Source organism: Canis lupus, chromosome 5, assembly GCF_003254725.2.
Source record: "Canis lupus dingo isolate Sandy chromosome 5, ASM325472v2, whole genome shotgun sequence".
NCBI lineage: Eukaryota > Metazoa > Chordata > Mammalia > Carnivora > Canidae > Canis > Canis lupus.
In genome coordinates this window covers 71,327,894-71,349,004 of record NC_064247.1, presented here as the reverse complement: position 1 = coordinate 71,349,004, position 21,111 = coordinate 71,327,894, and the positions used below count along the sequence as shown (strand labels likewise).

Sequence of the window (21,111 nt, the reverse complement as noted above, 5' to 3'; positions counted from 1 at the left end):
ATCCAGGTATTACCTGTTAACACCTGCAATTCATATATACTGAATACAATAGGTTTTCAAGGTACCATCTGCTTCAGCCTCAATCTGAACAGTAATATTTATGAACTCATGCAGTTTCATGTACCATTTATGCATTTTTTCAACAGAATTAAAGTAAATATATAGTAACTAAAATTATTTAAAATGTTGAGCTAACATCATCCTACATACCCCAGTGGATTATGCATCACATTTGGAGAATATTAGCCTCTCTGACCTCTGAGATCCCTTCCTGCTCCAGGGATTTGCAAGTCTATGAAAAAGAATTTTATCACTTGACTCAGGTGAGCAAATGAACATGCACAAAAATGAACTGCCTACAGGGCTTGTCTGCTTCAGAGCAAGCAGAGAGGGTAGTTTCTGGTAAGAGAGAAGAGCTGATCAGAAACAAAATTCAGAAGGTCATATATTTTATTTTAGGAGAGAAAAGCTTCTAGTAGCTTAGCAAATTTATGACAAACTGTACAATTCAGCCGAATATTGAGGAGAGAAAGATAAACCCTTAGGAAGGAAGAACTAAAGTATAAAGAAAAAGTAGGCCTGTAAAAGGCTTTGCAATCTTTTAAACACACAGAAGAGAGAAGCCTGGGGCTCAGAGGAGCCTGAGCACATCTGTTTGGGCCTAAATGGAGATCTCCCCAGGTACTCTCCACTCTGGGTCATCCTGGCTCAAGGATGCCTCTTATGGTGATGAAAGTATAATGAGAAAAACTGCATGCAAATGAGGTAAGGAATCATGGGAGAAGAATTTCCACACGTGACCTGGCTGAGTCTACTTCATGGGGAGATATGGGAAGGAAGAGAGGGAAATATGCTGCCAAGAATGAGGTCATTAAGAGAAGAATCTGAGATTTATGCAGAAAGGTTGACTTAAGGCTGTTTTATCAAGAATTCAGAGACCTGGCCTGTGGCTTCTCCTGGCAACACTGATTAAGTTAGTGTTGGGATTATCAGGTGCTACAAGTTCATTTTGAGCCACCTCATGGCTGCACGAGTAGAAAGGAAAATGCTCTCTGTCATGGTAACCTGTGTGGGGTGGTACAGAGCAAAGCAGAGCATCATCTAGCATGTGGCTGAGCTAGGACAGTCAACAATAACCTGTTGACTCTGAATATACAAATGACCTACAGCCAGACTATACATGACAAGAGAACTCCCACCCCCAGGTTCTGTGGTGGTCAGCCCAGGAAGCCAAACCACAGACTGCAGCTCCCAATCCAAGCACATAGGGCTTGGTCAATAACATCTAGCTTCCCTAAATTTTGTCTCATGATTGACTCAAGACCAACTAAAGAAAGCCAAATATGCTCCAGAAACTAATCACACAGGCTGCCCCACTTTTACTCCACATCCAGCTTCCCCATGAGAACAGCCTCCAATAAAGGCAGACTTGAACCTTCCCTTGTTTTCCCTATACTGCCTTCCTTCTCCTCTGCCTGCTTGGGAGCCTCTACCTAACACCAGTCTAGGTTTCTGCTTGTTTTCATTTGGATGGTCACTGTTTTATTTCTACTGCCATTTGAAACTGCCTAAAATTTGACGAAGGCCTACATCCATCTCAAAGTCCACTGGTTTAAGTAGGAGAGAGATTACTTGCCTTTGGTAATATATCCACACATAATTTTTAGATTGTCCTTTCACATACACTTGTGCATGTACACATACACTACTGGAATTGGCCTGAATCATTTATGTATTCACCTGAATTATTGATGTCCTCATTTCAAGTGTGTTAAAGGCTTCCACTCAAATTTACCCTGGTGTGTGTTAAGCCTATATTGGGGCAATTGCTTCAATTTATGTGACAGTCAGGGCAGAAACCAAGTGAAGGCAGGACCTTATCAAAAACATGTAAGGACTCTGCTGCTATTGCTCCCCAGAAACTTAATGATTCTGTTTATGCTGGACTCCACATACAAATGATTTTCTGAGACCAAGGATCAGTGAACTGTGACTGTGTATCTGTCCCACTACCTCTTTTGGAAATAAAGTTTTATTGGCACACAACCACACCTATTCATTTACTTATTATCTACGTATGCTTTTACCCTATAATGGCAGAGGTGAGTAGTTATAACAGAGATGATATGACCCATACCCATATCCATTCTTATCTGTCCTAATTTGTGCCTAGGAGCCCCCAGAGTCCCTTGCTTGCTAAGATCCGGATGGGTTTGATCAATGGGAAGTACCTGTAGGAAATCAGAGGGTGGAAGGAGAGAGAGGCCAGAGTATTTCTTCCTTGCTTTACCAAATATACAATGATATCTGTGTCTTCCCATGAACATGGTCCTTCCAGATGGCTTCCCCTCTACATTGCCAGTCCTCACCAGGTTCCAATAATGTTTTGTACATCCTAGGGTTGAAAGATCTTATTATGGCTAGTCACTAGGGACCTCACTCACCATCCGTTGTCCATTTTTGTAACCCTGTCCATATCTCAATCCTTTTGTCCCTCCATGATTCAAAAATCATCTGGGAGCAATCCTGCCCATATCTTGGTCAATAAAGCCCCACCATTGAGCCTTCTGAAACTCCATTTGAACCATGTATCATGCTAGGATCCTGACCATTAGAGCCTTTGTCTGTATATCAATAATTCACTTAATCAACTAGCCTAACCCACTCACTCAGGATGTAAGGTCAAAACACATTCACCCAACACATGCATGAACACAACAACATTATACCAGAGAAGAGGCATTTAAAAGCTGACATTTATATTCACAAAAATATCTTTTAATCAGCCTTGCTCACTCCAATTCTGGTAGTTTACTTTAAAGAGAAGCAGCTCTTTCTATGAGCAATCAGAGTTTATGTAAGGCCGTCCATCCATACGAGCAGATGAACATCATTATAAGCCTGCTCTCGAGATTGCAATGTTCCCAAATATTATTGCTACGCAGTCAACAGTTATAATGAGTCAGGAGCTCACTGCTCACCAATAAGTGGCACTGGCCTTTTTGTTCTCTTCTGAGTCAATCTCTTTATTGTTTCACTCCTTTGGTAGAGATTGTTTTAATATGTCCCATTTCTGAGCAAATTCTCTCAGCTCATCTTCAAAATTCTGAAATTCCACTTGGGTTCCCACTGGGCTGTGTTTGTTTATAAGGTCACGAAAGGTTTCTTTAAGCTAAATCAAGCTGGGTAGCATTGCTGTGCCTGAAGTTTTCTGTAAGCAATATCTGTAGCAAGACGAAATGGGTTTTAAATCATTTGTAAGAGATTGAGTTCCTTGTCCACGCTGACCCTAAGGACATTTGTTGCATTTTTTTTTTTAATGTTGAATGACATAATGGATGTAAAAGTTCTCTGTGAACCATAAAGACCTTTCTAATGTAGGGGATTATGATGATGATCTCAGAGTTTGGGAACATCCTGTCTCCTTGGGTTTATTTTATTCCCCATTTTTCAAGGGTCATCAGATTCTAAAGGAGACCAGAATTCTTTTCCTATATTTACTTTTATATTTGGGATAGAGTAGAACCAAATTGATAATATAATTATTCGCTTATTTATTTACAAAATATTTATTAGATACCTTCTATGTGTCAAGCATTGGCCAGGGTGCTACGGTAAAATGAAGTAAATAACACAGTTCCTGCCCTTCAGGACTTTAACATTTATTTGGTTCTCACTCTGTACCAGGCACAGTGCTAAATACTTCACTCACATTATCTCAATTGGTCTTTATAACTATACTAAGTTAATTACATTATCCACATCTTACAAATAACACATAATAACAAAAAAAAATGTCAATGATGAACATTTATTGACTACTTACTATGTGTCAGGTAGTGACCTAAATGCTCTACAAGCATCTCAGTTAAGCTTCAAAATCCTCCTCAAAGTATTATATTGTCCCTATTTCCCAACTAACAACTAATATTTATTGACCACTTAATATTAGCAAGTATGACCAAGTACTTAACATGAATTATCTCATTTAATTCTTTCAAGAACATCATGAAGGAGATACTATTACTCAGGTGCTTAAGGAACATGCCCAAGGTCATATGGTTGGAGTTGGTGGAGCTGACATTCTAACTCAGTTCTTCAGAAAGCCCATGACCTTAACCATGACACTAAATTGGCTCTCAAGAACATATTTTTCCCAGAATAACTGACTCTCAGGGGAAAACAAACAAAAAGATGTCAAGGTACACATCACAGCCAACAATGAAGGAGGATTGTTGAGAAATAAATCTGAAAACAGATGTTGTCTTTATTCATCTTATAGTCTTTTTTGTTACATGATAGCTCCCATCTTTCAAAAGAGACTTCAATTTATCTTAATTTACCCTAGGATTTGCACTGTTAGTAAATATGGCCTCTAAGAAATCACTAGCAGAGAAACACAAAGGGTTTAAAACCTGGTATTCTCCTTAAGTCACTGCTAGTATCAATGCTTTCTAGGTAAATCTTTATTCTGTAATATTTCAGATTAATTTGAGATTTCCTCCTGAGTATTCCTAGAGAGAGGTACAGGAAATATGGAATTTCTGTCAAGTATAATGATATTCTGAAAACTATTCCTCAAAACATACATACGTGTGTATATGTTGCCCCCCCTCAACCACACACACAGGAGTTTTTTTGGTAACATTTAGCAAAAACTCTTGCATCCAGCAAGAACTCAATACATGGCTGTAGAACAGAATGAAATGAAATACTATGTAACAGAGCAGAAAAATATAGAATAAAAAGTCATATGTTCAAATGGATGAAATAGCATAGGATATCTACTCATTAAATACGATAGCATTGACTAGAATGGAAGTGAAAGGAAGAAAGGGGAAGGGAAGAAAACTGATGCCTGACATCAGATTGTTTGGGTATATTATCACTTCCTTATATTTGCAGAGTCCAAAAGGAGGCCTCGACTCAATAACTGGTCCCTGTGAGCCACAGCAGCTCAGGCTGGGCTATAAATCAAAACAGGGCCACTCAACAGTGGAGGAGTCTCCCCTCCTCTGTAGACCCTAGGTTCAGAGCATCCAACACCAGGAATCTTCTTTTTATTTCCAGGTAGGAGAGGAGGTAGGAAATCCTAATTTGCATCTACTTCCCTTTTAACCTCTGCCTTCCTTGGAAGTGAATAGCTCCCATGTTCAGGGTCCTTGCTGATGCTGGGCATAAGACAGATCCAGAACAAAAATCACATATAAAGAATTTTGGCTTTGGGTAGTCTGTCTACAGCCTTCAGAAATCCTATATTGAAGAACCTAGATATTTGCTAAGAGGTTATGCAAATGTGTCTGGCTCTTAGTTGTCTAGTACCCTCAGAGAAGGCACAAGCACTTCCAAAGAGCATTATTCTAATAGCTCCCCTTGGTCAGCTTTGGTGCCAGAACTGTTATTCTCCCAAGAAGGGCTCTATCCTGCATCACCAGGGCATCCTTGGGGATCATGTCCTTAAACAGTAGGCTGTGATCCGGGATATCAAGAAGGAAGACTGGACCCAAGAAAGCTGATCTATTTAAAGGTGCTGGCGGGAATGAAGAAGTCTCTGGTGAATTAAGAGAGTCAAAGAGTCTCCACAACAGGACCACAGACCTCTCACCAGCTCCCCTCATATAGATGTGTATGTATTGGTTCTATTTCTCTGGAGAAGATTGACTAACACACCATTGCTTTGCCCTGTCCCCTATTAATGTATAATATATTAATGTTTCACCTATTAATTCATGCATGTGTATGCGTGTGCATATTCACATTTTTAGAAAGTTTGTATAAACATGGGAAAAATTCTGGAAAGATACACAATAGATACAGCAGTTTCCTCCACCTCCTTCCCATAGCCCCTCAGGGAGTAGGGGGAGTATGTACAGTCTAGTGGAGAAGTTTGTTTTGTTTTGCTTTTTTATAATAATCACTGAAATACACTAAGTGCTTGCTAAATGCTCAGAAACATGCTAGTGTGCTACATATACAATGTCAACTAACATGCATAACAACCCTGCAAAAATGCTCACTCTATTTTGTAGGAGCTCAGACCAAGGCCTTAACAGGGTAAATAATGATTCCAAATATGTGAGACTTAAATGCAGCATAGACACAATTCAATCCCAGGTCTATCTGATCCAAAACTATGTTCTGTTCATGATGTACTTTCTCCACAAGCAGATGATTTTAATATAAATATACACATTATGTATAAACATATATAGACATATGTAGAAAACACATATACATGTGTGCATAAAATACATACATATATGTATATATAAATATATACATATCATAATTAAAACATACGTATATAGATGTATATAGAGAAAACATTCTTTCAATGTACCTATATTACTCCTACATATTTTTTAAGAATAGATTTTAGTATTTACTCCAAAACAATATAAATAAGATCTCAGAAAGGGAAAAAGAAATAAATTCAGTGAGAAATAATCTTCTCTTTTACTGTTTGTGTATTTTCCCAAAGAGCAGAGCCTGAGACAAGGACTTGGGTACACGCTGTTTTTGGGGAGGTGACCCAGGGAAAGCCAAGATAAGGAAGTACACTGGGGTTACGGCTGCAGACAACATGGTTTGATTCTGCCAGGATCCCTGAGAAGCTGGGCCATACTCCACTGACTTCTGTCCCCCTTCATGGAAGGTGGTCCCCAGGGGTGTTACCTCTGGGCCGGGAGCAAAAGCTTGAGGTGGGACTCTGCACTTGACGTGTGTCTTACCCAAGGCTGACATACAGGCAGGCAAGGGGATGTGACACAGGATACCAAAGCAATCTGTTACCTGTACCATGTGAAGATTACCTTAAAGGGGGATATTTTTGGTTTGTTTAGATCATTTTTGTTGCTTAAGCAGTCTTTTTTCTAAGGAATAATATGGAAAGTAGCACAGACTATTCATCTGAGCCAACCTGGACCAGAAATATGTTGGCCTACAGTTCTGAATGGATATGGTTAGGAGAGATGGGGCTCCCAGCCAGCAGACAAAGATGCAGGGGGAAAGGCCATCCACCAGAGAGCTGGGTTTACTTGCAGAGAAGCCTTTCACACACTCATAGTGAACCTCACAAGCTCCCTTGCTCTGCAGTTATGCTCAGAGATAGGAACAACCAGCAGGGAGAGTTTCACGTCAAATTGCATCTGAACTTTCAACTATATTCCTCCTAACAGCTGCCTTGGGTAAGGATCCTGGCAAGTGCTTTTAGATTTTTATTCATGTGCAGACAGGAGAGGAGGTGAGGAAACAATTCAGAGATGAAGAACTCCAAATTATGAGAAGAATGCAAACTGTCAATAATCAAAATAATTCTTCTCTGCATAATCAACACCACATCGGCACAGCTGCTGACAAGGAAACAATAAACTCCGAGTAAAAGTAAAAAAATCTCTTTTTTTCATGCTACCTTACAAGGAAAATCTTCACTGGAGCAAGGCTTTGTGAAAGTAGTTCCCAAAGCATGCAATCAACATTTTCTTGAAATTACAGCTGGCATCTTGCATCTAGCAAATGTCTTTCTCTTCCATGTTATTATTTATTTATACCTTGTAGAGATGCTTTAACACTCAATTGCTAAGCCATTTGATTGACAATTGATTGTGTACTGCCCAATGGCACACCTCATGTTGGAAGGTTGAGATTATGTATTTACATGTATGTCAATGTTGTATGTGATCTAGATTGTGTGACACTTGGCCAGTGCTACAGAGAAGTTACGCAGGAGTCTCAACCTTCCTACCCATTTCATGGTGTGGTATCAGTTGTTTTGTAGAAAGGGACAACCTCAGGTTTCATGAGTTAAACATCAGGGAATCCAGAGTCATTAGGATGTAAAGTGCTGGCCCTGGAGTCAGACAGCTTGGGTTTGAATTCATACTCTGCCATTTACTATCATGTGACTTTGAGACCATCACTTGACCTCTCAAGGCTTCAATGTATTCACCTGCAGGATGTGAATAAGAATATTCCATTGGATGTGTGTGGTGGGAATTAAATAAAATAATGCATGTGACATGTTCTGCACAACATATGGCTCATAGTGTGTGGTCAATGTTAGTTGTTACAACTACTCTGAGGTTGAGCAATTTTTCATCCTTCTATCTTGAATTTCCTTCCATAAAATAGTAATGGCCTACTCTCTCTTTGTTCATGGAAGGATTTCTAATTCCTAGGATATCCAATTTCTAATTTCCCTCTAGTTATTCACTGGGTATTCACCTGGTAATGAATTGCCAAAACAGCTGTTAAAATCTGGGTCCTTCAGGGCTTATGGGCAGAGACACAAGAGGAGAAGAGTGCCTTAGGGCAATGAATACGCATCTCCCATGTCAAAGAGTGAACTTGCATGGACTGATTTATTCCCTCTTTTCTGAACACATTCTTGGCATCTCCCTAACATATGATACAGGTGACTTCAGTGTTATACGGAACAGTGCTGAAATTTAGAGATGATGGAGAGCCATTCCCCAAGAAAGAGGTTCTCTTAAACTCCTGCTGCCTTGGTCACTCTTACCCCTCATCTCCCCAAAACAGGTCAGAGTAATGCTTACAGACTGTAAAGTGCTCTCCTTTTTCAAAAATGTGTTATGGCATCCCACTGCCCTCAGAAAAGGCTGATTTCACAAATATGGACGAGCTTCCAGGGTATGCACTATTCTGTTAAGGCACACAGTGTGCAACGAAGCACAATCAGGCAAGAGTGAGCCCAGAAAATTAACTGAAAATCTCATCCCTGGTAAAATAATCCCACACATCCCTGAGAGGAGCAAGCCACTCAGAAAGTGAAAGAACGGTGGATCCCTGGGTGGCTCAGTGGCTCAGCGGTTCAGCACCTGCCTTCAGCCCAGGGCGTGATCCTGGAGACCTGGGATGGAGTCCCACGTCGGGCTCCCTGCATGGAGCCTGCTTCTCCCTCTGCCTGTGTCTCTACCTCTTTCTTTCTCTCTGTGTCTATCATGAATAAATAAATAAATAAAATATTTTAAAAAAAGAAAGAAAGTGAAAGAAGGGCTCCTGGGTGGCTCAGCGAGTCAAGTGTCTGCATTCATCTCAGGTCATAATCCCAGCATCCTGGGATCAAGCCGCAAGCAGAGAAACTGCTTCTCCCTCTCCAGCTCCCCCCGCTTGTGTGTGTGCGTGCGTGTTCTCTCTCTCTCTCTCTCTCTCTCTCTCTCTCTCTCTCACTCTGTCAAATAAATAAATAAAATCTTTAAAAAAAAAAGGAAAGTGGAAAAAAAGCCACATCACATCAAGTCATGACCCCTCCATTTCAGCCACATGCCCCAGTGGCATCACAGGGAATTGGTAAGAGAACTTGCTCTTTCTAACATCTTGCACATCGAGGGGACAGACAGTCCCCCAGTATCCTCTGGGCTATTTAAGATTCTAGGCTTTGAGGCATGTATCTCAGCTCCATGACCTTGGGCAAGCTCACTTATCTCTGTAAGACTTGGTTTCTCATCTATACGATATAGATACAAATAGCACCTACTTCATAGAGTTTAGTGAGATTTAAAGAAGACAACAGATATAATAGTACTTAACTCAGAGCATCAATAAAGATCAGTATTAATTCATATTAATATTACCATTTACTAATGATCATTCATAAATTTATCATATTCTTAAAAATGAATAAAAACTGTACTGCATACCCAGAACTAAGCACAGGGCCTCAAAACCACATAAAGAGGAATGAGGTGAGAGGTGGAAAAGGGGTAAAGAAGTTCAGGGACTGATACTTAAATACTTTATTCTCAGACAAGCACCCCAGTCTAAGTCACAACTTACTTGTTCTTATTGTATGTGTTATTCTAATAGGCTTAATTATCTGGCTTCCAGTTTCAGAACAAATTAGAGGCAGTAGAGAAGTGCTACCAGCAGGCAAATCATCTGAAGGCATGTTAAGATGCTCTATCCCTCCCTCAGCCTCTGCTTCTCATGGGTCTTTGCCTCCATTCCCTTCAACAATCCTCATATAATATGATTTCAGTTCTCTTTGTCACCTTAGCTGTCCTTTAAACCTACTCCATTTTTTCTATCTCCTTGAATCAAAATTAAATGCAATGTTGCATGTGTGGCTCAACCAAAAATTATTGGAGTCTAGGTTTTATGAGGAGGTCACAAATGCAAACATTTTCAGAGGTGGTGAGATACAGTAAATGACTGAAGAAAGGGGGAATAAGATAAGAAATGGTGTCTCTTCTGTGAGCCAATGAACAGAGAATGCCTTATCAAGGGCATTCCTGCATCCATCGTAAGAATAGCCAATAGTCTGACCCAGGGAATTTGTGTAAGCCAACTGGAATGTGGTATGTGGGCCCAATAAGACTTGAGGAAAGAGAAGATAATTTGCAGGACAGGTGTCTCCATTCCTCTTTCAGACACAAACAAGGACACATGAGCCATCTCGCTCCTGGATGCCATGTATCTTACAATCATGAGAGCAGAAGCCCACAAGAAAAAAGTCAGGAGGGAAAGATAGAAAGAATCTGTATCCCTGATGAAGGCATAAACTGCTAAATGACCAAACCTAGGGCACACTCTATGTCTTGACTTAAGAGAATAAATGTTCTTACTGATTAAGGTGGTGTGAGTTGAGGTTTCTAAATTTGCCCTTAATAGTGTCCTAGAAAATACAGAATTAATATTTTAACTTTTAAGTACTATGATTACCCCATAGGATTGGGAGCTCCTGGGCCAGGAACAATATAGAACTCTTTTTTTTTTTTTTTTTTTTTTTTTTTAGAACTCTTGAACACTTGAAAAGTGAGATGTGCTCTAAGTACAAAATTAGAAAGACTTAGTAAATATATATATATAAACTGATTAATATACTTTTTATATTGTTTACATCTTGAAAAAATATTACTTTGAGTAGGTTGGGTTGAATATTTTCAATCATAAAGTTAATGTTATGTGTTTCTTTTTACTTTTTTAAAACGTGGCTACCAGAAAATTTGAAATTATGTATGTATTCATGTTGTGTTTCCATCACACAGCACTGATCCAGTTGTTGCACTGTTTTCAGTCAGCCTAAAGGTATCAGGTCATATAATACTATTTACTCATATTTCACTTACTGTCAGCAAAAATGTCTGAACTTCTCCTATCCTTCCTTGTGTTAAGTCATTTTTCTCCATTCTTTCCTCTGTACAGTTACTTTCTCAGCCCAAGTGAAGAACTTACATTGATCCTAGTTCTAGCTTATCTAAAGTGCATTGCCATAGTCCAGTGATTCACCAGAGGGCATGCTGGAAATCTGTGGGGGCCTGTTTGGGTTGTCACACAATGGGGAGGGACCCTACTGTTACACAGTGGGCAGGAGCTTGCATGTCTCCTAGCGGATGAAACAATTGTCTCATTTTCCCCATGCTATGATGAAAAATGTGTTTACATATAACTGGCCAGAATAAAACTGCATTTTAGTTACAAATATGGGAGTGGTTTGCATGGTGTTAATTTAAATAAATTTTCTAGGAAAGCAACTACTGTGTAAATCAAGACAGAGGTATACTTTGTTTCATTCAGAACTTTAGAAGTTATTCACCACTTTAGAAAATCACATCATCTAACAATGTCATTAATGGTGTCTGAGTACTAGCATGGCTCAACGGCATGGGTTCACATCTGAGCTGCTCCAGTAAGACAATTCTATGCATATGTATTAATGTACTTATTTCACCCTTATTTCAAAATGTCCTGTACCAAAAAAAAGAAAAAAACCATCAATACTATTCAGTTGAAAATTGTCTTACTCCTCTGAAATCCAAACTAATTCATGAGATCAGAGGCAAATGTCTAAGTACAGTCAGTTCTGACATAACACAATATATGCATTCCTAAAAAGTCAGCTCACTCCACAAAATCACAGGGCCTATGGGGAAGATGGAACAAGGGAGGAAATACTCAGTAATTTTGATAGTGACATAAAGAAAGAATGTAATAAAAGTGGTTGCATATTAAATGGTTTTATACATGTTAAATGGTTAAGAAATATGCACGTACTACCTAAAACATGACACTTGTTTGGGCAATGGAAAGGCTGTGGCTTGTGGTTATTGTGAGATGAGGGAAGAAGGGTTGTCTGAGTCAGAGGGAAAGATGTTCACCAGCTGTGGATGGGTGTAGCTCACCACACAGGTGAACTGAGGCAGCTGATGTTTGCACTGTGCCCATATGGAAGTTCTGTGTTTTCTAGAAGCATGTTTAGATATCTTTTTTCCTAATCTCCCCACCAGCATGGATATTTATATACTGTATATCTGTCTGTATATTGTATGTATATCTGTGTTTTATGTATATATAAAATAATATTTTTGTTCCCCCAAAATGAATCTTTGCCCCATTGGGGACAATATTGCCCTCTTGAGAATGCATGTAATCAAGGTATACAGAGAAGATGATGGGAGCACAGAGAAGGGGGTGACTCACTGCCTAGGACAGACAGTCATGGAGTGTAGAAGAGGAAATGACATTTGAACCAGGTTTTGTAGAATGAGTAAGACTTGCCATCTGGGAAAAGGGAGGGAAGTGGTTCTAGAAGGAACAGCTCCCAGGCATGTTTCCTAAATGTTTGCATAGCATGGTGTGCTCTGAGATCTGCACATCCACAGAAAGAGTGGGGAATTTAAAAATACAAATTTTAGTACAATTTTAGATATAAACTGACTCTTATGAGGTATCAAATCCTAGAAACCTTTTGGGGGCAAGAGTGTATAAGGAACAGAAACTGGGAAGAACATTGAGTTATTAAAGGTAGATATTAGGTTCCTTTAATTTCAGCCTATGTCTCAGATGGAAAGACTCCTGAGTAATAAATAATAGAGCACACTTTGGGCATAGTTCATTCACCACACTCCCAGATACATTTCGAATACCATTCAAAGCAAGTCGTGAAAGCTCTGATTAATATACAACACAGAGCTCTCTCTACATGCTCTCAAGGGTAAAAATACTGCTGAAAAGCCAGTTCTTTTAAAAGCTGAGCATCTAACACCACCTTGTGAATGATAATAAATGGCAAGCAAAGCCAGAGGTAGACTGGCCCTCTGTCTGGGTCTGCAAGTTTTACATGCACAGAACTACAGACCTGTTCTTTGGCCAGCAGAGCAGGATCTTCTTCCAGTTAGATAAGATTTCCCCTGAGACTCCTGGTATTTCCCAGTCCCAACTTGGTCAAAAATAACAACCCCGACTCCCATGGGTTGTTTCCTTTTCTTTTTTTTTCTTCACATTCCCCATTCAAGCTCCACTAGGAACATGCATCTATTTGCTATTAAAATAATAGGACAGTCATTTTCCTTAACGACTCTTACGTACTCTTACTCTTACTCTTACGTCCTGTTAAAGGGACGATAACCAAGGTAATAAAATACATAAGAGTCGTTCTCTTAAGGCCAGAGAAGTTTAAGATTTTTTCCATAACATCAAATCCCTCCCTGGCCTCATGGAGCTTATGATCCACTCAAAGACAGGAACTGAGCACAAAACCACACAACTAATTTCAAATGTGATGGCAACAAAGGAGGATTAAATAGGATTAGACACACGAGACAAACGTTAACGTAGAGCCCATAACTTCATGAGCAAATCAGGATACTTAATGCTGTGCAGAGCACCATGACATAAATTTGTGTTATGGGTGAGGAAAAAGAAAGAGCATGGCATCCTCATGAAAGAAATATGAACACATTTGCCCTCTCTAATTATTGTAATTAGAACTCCAGCCATTTGAATGAGTACTATCCAGCAGCAGATTTACTTCTTACTGGTCATCATGGACCCAAAGAGAATTATGTAGGGACATTACAGCATCATTTGTAGAAGAAAAAGTAATAATCTAAGTACCTATCAAAAGGAGATGAGTTACATGCATGGAGCACTCTACGCAGTATTCAAAAGAATGAATGAAGGCTACATAATAGCAATGTGAAACTACATCCAGAAAATATTAGCTAAAAAAAAATTTTAAAAGTGAAATGTAGAACAACATGTAGAGTGTGTTTCCCTTTGTGTGAAATTTAAGGAGAGACACCCCAGTTGAAGTAAACTTTCACATACACAAACTATCTCCAGAAGAATACACAAAACATGATGACAGTAATCACCTCTGGAGGGGAACTGGGTGTACAAAGGTCAGGAGTGCTAAAAAGATGTTGTTCATTACATCTACTTTACTATAATTGGAAATTTGCCACAGCTGCTTAGAGAAAAGTATATATGGAGAAAGGTAGTGCCAACCAACAATAGAAACTATTCATTTTATAATCTGCCCTTCATCTCATGTTAGCTTAACAGAATTCTCTAACATTTAGAAATAAGGTCAGAGGAATTAGATGAGTAAAGACCAAGGTTCAAATGCGACTGGGGGGAAAGTAGAAAAAAGAGGCAAAATTTCACAAGAGCCACCAAGATACATGAGCCATTGATCACAAAAGCTAAAGAATGCACCTGGGCTGGGAAACATGATTTTAGGTGATAAATAGACACTAGTGGAGAAAATTGATTCACATAATGAGAAAATTATTCCCTTTTCCAATCTTTTTTTTATTGCTCAGATATAATCAAAGAGGAAGTCTCAGTTTGGCACAAGTATGTCTTTATGACCTCTGGACACTTTCCTGGAGTTAAAATTTGATAACGTAAGTTTTGATTTGACTGCATTTCTTTTCACTCATATCCTTCTTAGAGAAAGTGACTGGTTTTCCATTTATGGCTTTGAAACAAAGCCCCCTTCTGAAATAAGCATATTTAATTCTGATGCTTTAAAATGAGCCATTTTAAATGAAAATATTAAGTAACACAAGAGGTGCAGGGAGATGGCAAATTTTGTGAATGTGATGCGTGAATGACAGAAGTTTAGTAAGCAGCACCTTGAGAGAAAATCCACTTCTGTCTATGGCAGAGAAGCTGCACAGTTGTGCGATTGTGGCTGTTGCTGATTTTTACTTCTATCCCATGGAGCAAGCACTGAATAAAAATGCAGAGGACTGCTCAGGAAGCTGTAGTCCTGCTCTCATTGCCGAGGGTACTTAACAAGAATATCATTAGTTTCCGAGAAAACCGATTCCTTGGGTGAATACCGAGAACCAAAAACACAGGCACAAACTCTGAAGGCCTAATTAAAAGTGTGATTCGTGCCCCAGTGGGTAACGCAAGCCCTTTTGTGAGCATCCCAGGAGAGAGGAAACACCTCAACTGAAGTCACGTTTTCCTTCTTTCTCCCTCTCCAGTTCTACCACTTTTTCATTAGCTAATCCCAATTAGAATGCTTTCTTACTAAAGCCATAAATCTCTGCCATTCCCAATAAGCATAAGTTATATGGTAAACAATGGTATTCTGTGTCTCTCCAGAAAAATAAACCGCACTTTCTTTTTTTTTTTTTTTTTTTTTTTTTTTTTGGCAGTTCATGAGACTGAGCTGTTAAGTCAACATTCATGCTTTTTGATTTGGGACTTTTCATCTATCACTCGTCTATAAAAATAACACTTCTTTCTGGAAGAAAGCTACTACCAATGCACTTCTCTAAAATTCATCATAATAAAAGTATACTTTTTCTTCCTATTGCTGAGTGATCCCAGGTAGTGGGAAAAGCTTGATCGTTGTCTTAAAATCTACCTCTGCCATTTCCTGGCTAAATGGCCCAGGACTCTCATGCTGGCTCAAACCCAGGCCTGGGTCATCAACTGAGGAGACTGGCCTCATAGAATTTTGTCCCAAAATAAATGAAGAAACTTAATAGACAGTGTTTAGCACAATGCCTGGCACAGAGTATGTGCTCATTAATATTAGTCGTTCCTACTGTATAAACAAAAGTGGTGATTTTGTTGTTGTTCCTTCTGTGGTCAGCAATTGCTTAACCCAACATTTTCTATGTTAAACTAATTAACAGAAACATACCTTATCCGTGATTGATTTTCAAACTCATTTATTACTCGTTTCTCTATGGTTTAATTTAATTAAATTGAGCAGCATATCAAATATTGATTTTAATAAAATCTTGATTAAGACTCGAGCAATTATCAAACACAGTTTTCATACCATTCCTGCATTTCAATGGAACCAACCTGAAAACTAATTTGCTTTTAAAATAAAGAAGTGATTTCATACACATACACACACACACACACACCCCTCAGGCCATTTTCAGAAACAAAGGAAAAAATGGTTTCCCAATCTTTTCATTAGCAAAGATAAGCAGCATATCTGACTTGGGCTCTAAAAAGCTTAATACAGCTGGTCATCTCATGTCTGATCAGTAGTGGAAGGGAAAAAACAAACCAGAATCAATTCCTTTAATAAACATTAATTTAGCAACTACTATGTACAAGCCACTGTCCTACCCTGTCCAACAGAAGTAGAGATAGCCAAATGCTAATCACATAGCCAGTTTTAATGTGTGGAAAAATCCATCCACACATGCAAGTCTTCAATTTTACTGAATAATAACCAGAGAAGTACATGTATTTCAATTCTTAAAATTACTCTGCTGTGTAATTTATGTGTACAGAGTCATTCTTAAGAGAATATAATGTAAATTGTAAATATGATGGTATAAATTATCAATAGTATCACATTAGCAATTAACCATAAGTATAAGACATTTAATAAGTTAAATATTTGGTTTGATAGTTAAGTGCTAAAAAAATGTCTGGCCAATAGCTATCACAGCAGCACCACCTAGAGGATTCTGAAAAGTAGCACAGGGTCATTCCCCCCACTTGCTATTCTTCCTATTTAGGCAAAAAGAAAGGCAGCTACTAACTTGTACCATCTTATCTCATTTAAAGCATTTCAATTTTATCCATATTATTTAGCATCTTCTTAAGTCTTGGAATTTTTATGGAATAGCTAATTGAAATTGGATATTCTTAAAATTACGATGCAATCGGGCAAAGGACCCCAGCTGTCCTCCTGGGGAGGCAGTACTGGGCATGTGCTGGACCATCACGGCCAGTGCCACTGTGACGTGAGTCACAGCTCTCCCCTCCCTCCAACATACACACCTCCTCATTCTATCTTGATCCCAGACACATCTTCACCGAAGACTGGACATTTGGCAACATTTCAAAATCATATTCCTGAGCTATTGGCCTGTGTTTAGTTAGAGGAGTTGAGAAAAACTTAACTATTGTTAAAATTGTTTACACCAGCACATCCACTTACTAATTCCCTTCCATTGGCCAAAGCTGAATCAATGTCCTGGGGCGGACTGACAGAAAAATAACAAAACATCTACTTGAATGAGAAATATACATATATATATATATACATATACAAATATATACATATGTATATTTCTCCTACTTGTTTCTATAATTTTTCTGAACCAGGGAGCTGCTTTGGAGTCCTGTTAAAAGGACGATAACCAAGGTAATAAAATACGTCTGTTCTTCATAGGAACTAGCACTCTCCTTACATTATTTGGTTTCAGAACCTCAGCCAACTTTGCAGACCCTCAGCTGTCTGAGACCTCACAGGAGAAGGGTGAAAACATACGAGCCAAGCGAGGACCAGGGCCCGGGCGGCACAGAAGGAGTGCTCACCTTCATTTCCACTGGAGGGCACTGTCCACCTCACTGAGAGGGGACTGATTCTCAGTCTGCCAGGCAAGCGTTAGACAGAAAACTGAGCTAACCTACACTCTGAAGTCTGGGTTCTGAAATGCGCACACTAGTAAAGGGGCAGAGGGGGCAGTGGCTCATTCATGGTGATTTTCTAAATTTCAGGTACATGCACTTGGGCCCAATTTACCAAAGGAATATGAGGTTTTGCCTAGAGGAATCTTTTCCCCATTCTGTAGCTAAAACCATCATGAAAAGTCATACCAAGCTGCAGTAATTTTAGTTCTTTCAAATGTCATTTTCTTGCACTTGCTTTTCCCTCTATTCTATCTCCACAGCTATTCACGTCACAAGTGTCCAGTTCTCCTTTATGACTAACTCCAGGAACCCTTCCATGACTCCCTTACGTTGGGTCAAGATGATCTCCTAGGTGCCTCAACTGCAATCTATGCTTCTCCCATGAGGAAGCTTGATGCAATTACTTGTTTAAGAACTATGTCCCTAAAAAAATAAATAAATAAATAAATTTTAAAAACAGACCTATGTCCCTGATTAGGCCATAGGTGCCATTAAAGCTGGGGATATCTCTATCTTATTCACAGCTATATTCCTTGCATCCCCATGGTTTTGGCTCAAACTCTCCATCAATATTGTTAAAGGAATGACTGCCCTATATAAGTCTGATTTATGTTGGGGCGGACTATGATGTTCCATACACAACCTTCATTTCTTTGCCTTCCAAATAAGCACCTCAATACCCACCGTTTTGCTTCCTCACTTACCTTGTTTTCTTGATCCCTACAGTGGTGAGAAGAAAGGCCCAAGATTCCACAAGGCAAGCTGCTTCTTGCTATCAAGGATTATGGAAATTCTGCTTGGCCATCTATTCACCATCTCCAGAACTTATTCTAGGATCCATAGACAACCCGTCTCAATTCCTGAGTCAGCTGCAAGAGAAAGCAGTCAACCAAAATATTTACAGTAGGGATCTTTCTGAGGTGTCTGGTGAGCTATTATGAAGCAGGAGTCAACTGGGAGGGAGATGAGACCCCCTCCTCTTTCCAAGCTGGTAACAAAGTCCTATTCTCTACTGTATGCGTAGATATAATAGCACAGAAGGAAAACAAGGAAGTTCAACTTTGTTTCTGGCTCAGCTCCTTAACTGTGGCCATGGAAGGACTATGGTATTTTAGAACTAGAAGAGCATAGAGCCATCTAGGCAACCTAAAGAGTACATAGTATGCACCCCAAATACAGAGTCAGAGCTATCCTGGGAAGTTGCACACTAGTATGAAATAAGATTTACCACTCTGGATCCATATTCAGTCAGTTGACTTTTTTGCCTCAGAGACTACTCAGGAAATAAACCTGTCAAGCTCAAGGAGTCACTGTGAGGGCAACTGAGACAGGCTGAGACATGGTATATCAAAGTGTATGGAAAACTATGCCCAGGCAACAAAAAGTGAGAGATTATTAATGTTAATAGAAAGACCACAGACTGCCCCATCATCCCATAGCCATTATCCTCAGTTTTTAAAGGTCTGCAGAGAGTATTTCACTGCTAACATCCTGACTTAGGTTTAACTGGAAAATAAAACTTATAGCTAAATTAGCTTAACATATATGAAATGATAATCAGTACACCCTGAGAGTAAGGACCATGTAGAGATCATTTAAGGTACAATAAAGGGGAAGTGTTATATACAGTTGTGTTGTTTTACTTCCATGCTTATAATTGTGTAGATAGTAATACACATGCTGAGTACCAGAAGTAAACATTTTTCAGCCAATTCCCTTATTCTTAGTCATTCAAAAGAAAAGTTTTTTAAATTACTAGAAACTAGCAAAACACAGGATGAGAATTTTCCAAAACTGACAAAAGTTACCAAGCCACAGTTTTAAGAGGCAAAATGAACCCCTAGCGAGATAAATACCATCACACAAAATGAAACTTCAGTGTATGAGTGATCCAGTTTCTCAACATCCTCCCTGACATTTGATGTTGTCTCTATTTTGTATTTTAGCCATTCTGATATATGTGTAGTGCTATCTCATTGTGGTTTCAGTTTCCATTTACCTCAGGGCTAATGATGCTGAACAGCTTTATATGTGCTTAGCTGTCATCTATATACCCTCCTCACTGAAATGTCTTTTGCCCATTTTCTAACTGGATCATCAGCTTTTTTTACTGTTTAGTTTGAGAGTTCATTCATTATTTTAGACACCAATCTTCATCAGAGATACGGTGTGCAAACATTTGCTCCCAGTCTGTAGCTGGTCTTTCATTCTCTTAATAGGGTCTTCTCAGTTACTGATTTTATATATTACACTTTCGGTGTTAAGTCCACAAGCTCTTTGCCTAACTCTGAAGCAAAAAGATTTTTTTCTTAAAGCTTTACACTTTTACATTTACATTTAAGTCTGTGATCCATTTTGAGTTAATCTGTACATAAGGTGCAAGGCTTAAGCCAAGGATTTTGTTTTGATTGCTTGTTTTGTTTATTGATGTTCAATGTCTCCAGCACCATTTATTGAAAAATCTATCCTTCCTGCACTGAATGCTTTTGCATCCTCGTCAAAGAATCAGTTGGATATATATGTGTGGGACTACTTCAGAGCTCTCTATCCTTTTGCAATGACCAGCATGTTTATCCCTCCACCAATGCCACACACACTTGATTACTGTAACTACATAATGGGTCTTGAAATTGGGTACCGGGATTCCTCTAACTTTATTCTTCATTTTCAAAAATTGTTTTTCCCATTATATTTCCTTTGCTTTTCAATATAAATATTAGAATGATTTTCTCTATATCTATAAAATATCATGCTGGGATTTTGGCAGAAATGGTGTTAAGTCTGTAAATCAATTTGGAGAGGACACCCTCCCCCATTATTTTAATCTTCATTTCCTTTAATAGGACTTTGTAGTTTTCAGCAAGTCTTACTCATGTTTTGTTAGCTTTATACCTGAAAGTTTCATTTCTAGTTGATTTTGTAAGTTCCTTGTCATTTTCTACAGTTGATTTGTGTCATCTCCAAACAGGGACAGTGTTATTTCATTATTTCTGCCTGTATGCCTTTTATTTCCTTTTCTTGCTTTATTGAACTGGCTGAGTTCCATCCCTGTGTTAAACAAGAGCAGCGAGAGAAGACTTGTTCCTGATTTTAGGAGGAAAGCATTCAGTCCTTCAACATTAAGTATGTCATCTGTAGCTTTTTTGTGGAATGCCCTTTATAAAGTTACAGATGTTCCCTTTTATTCCTAGTTTGCTGAGTGTTTTTTTTAAATCATGAGTATTAAATTTTGTCAAATTCTTTTTCTGCCTCAACTGACAAAAATCACGTGATTTTTTTCTTCTTTAGCCTGTTTAGCATAGTGGATCATGTTGACTGAGTTTTGAATGGTGAGTTTGCCTCACATCCCTGGGATAAATTCCAGTTTGTAACGGTGTAAAGTTTTTTTATGCATTGCTAATGCTATTAGCTAATATTCTGTGAAGAATTTTGAATGTACACTCACAGCAGATACTGGCGCAT

General features: G+C 38.8%; 1 long non-coding RNA gene across 5 annotated transcripts in view; it reads right to left on the bottom strand.

Annotated features, from left to right (window-relative positions):
* The window catches only part of LOC125755164 (uncharacterized), a 124,728-nt gene that overhangs the window by 97,750 nt on the left and 5,867 nt on the right, over positions 1 to 21,111 (bottom strand). For 4 of the 5 annotated variants that reach the window (XR_007410962.1, XR_007410963.1, XR_007410965.1 and 1 more), the window contains exon 2: positions 18,354 to 18,518. This is a non-coding gene — a long non-coding RNA (uncharacterized LOC125755164). Of the gene's footprint in view, positions 1 to 2,787; positions 3,225 to 18,353; positions 18,519 to 21,111 lie in introns of those variants that run through there. The other variant, XR_007410961.1, reaches the window with a different exon arrangement.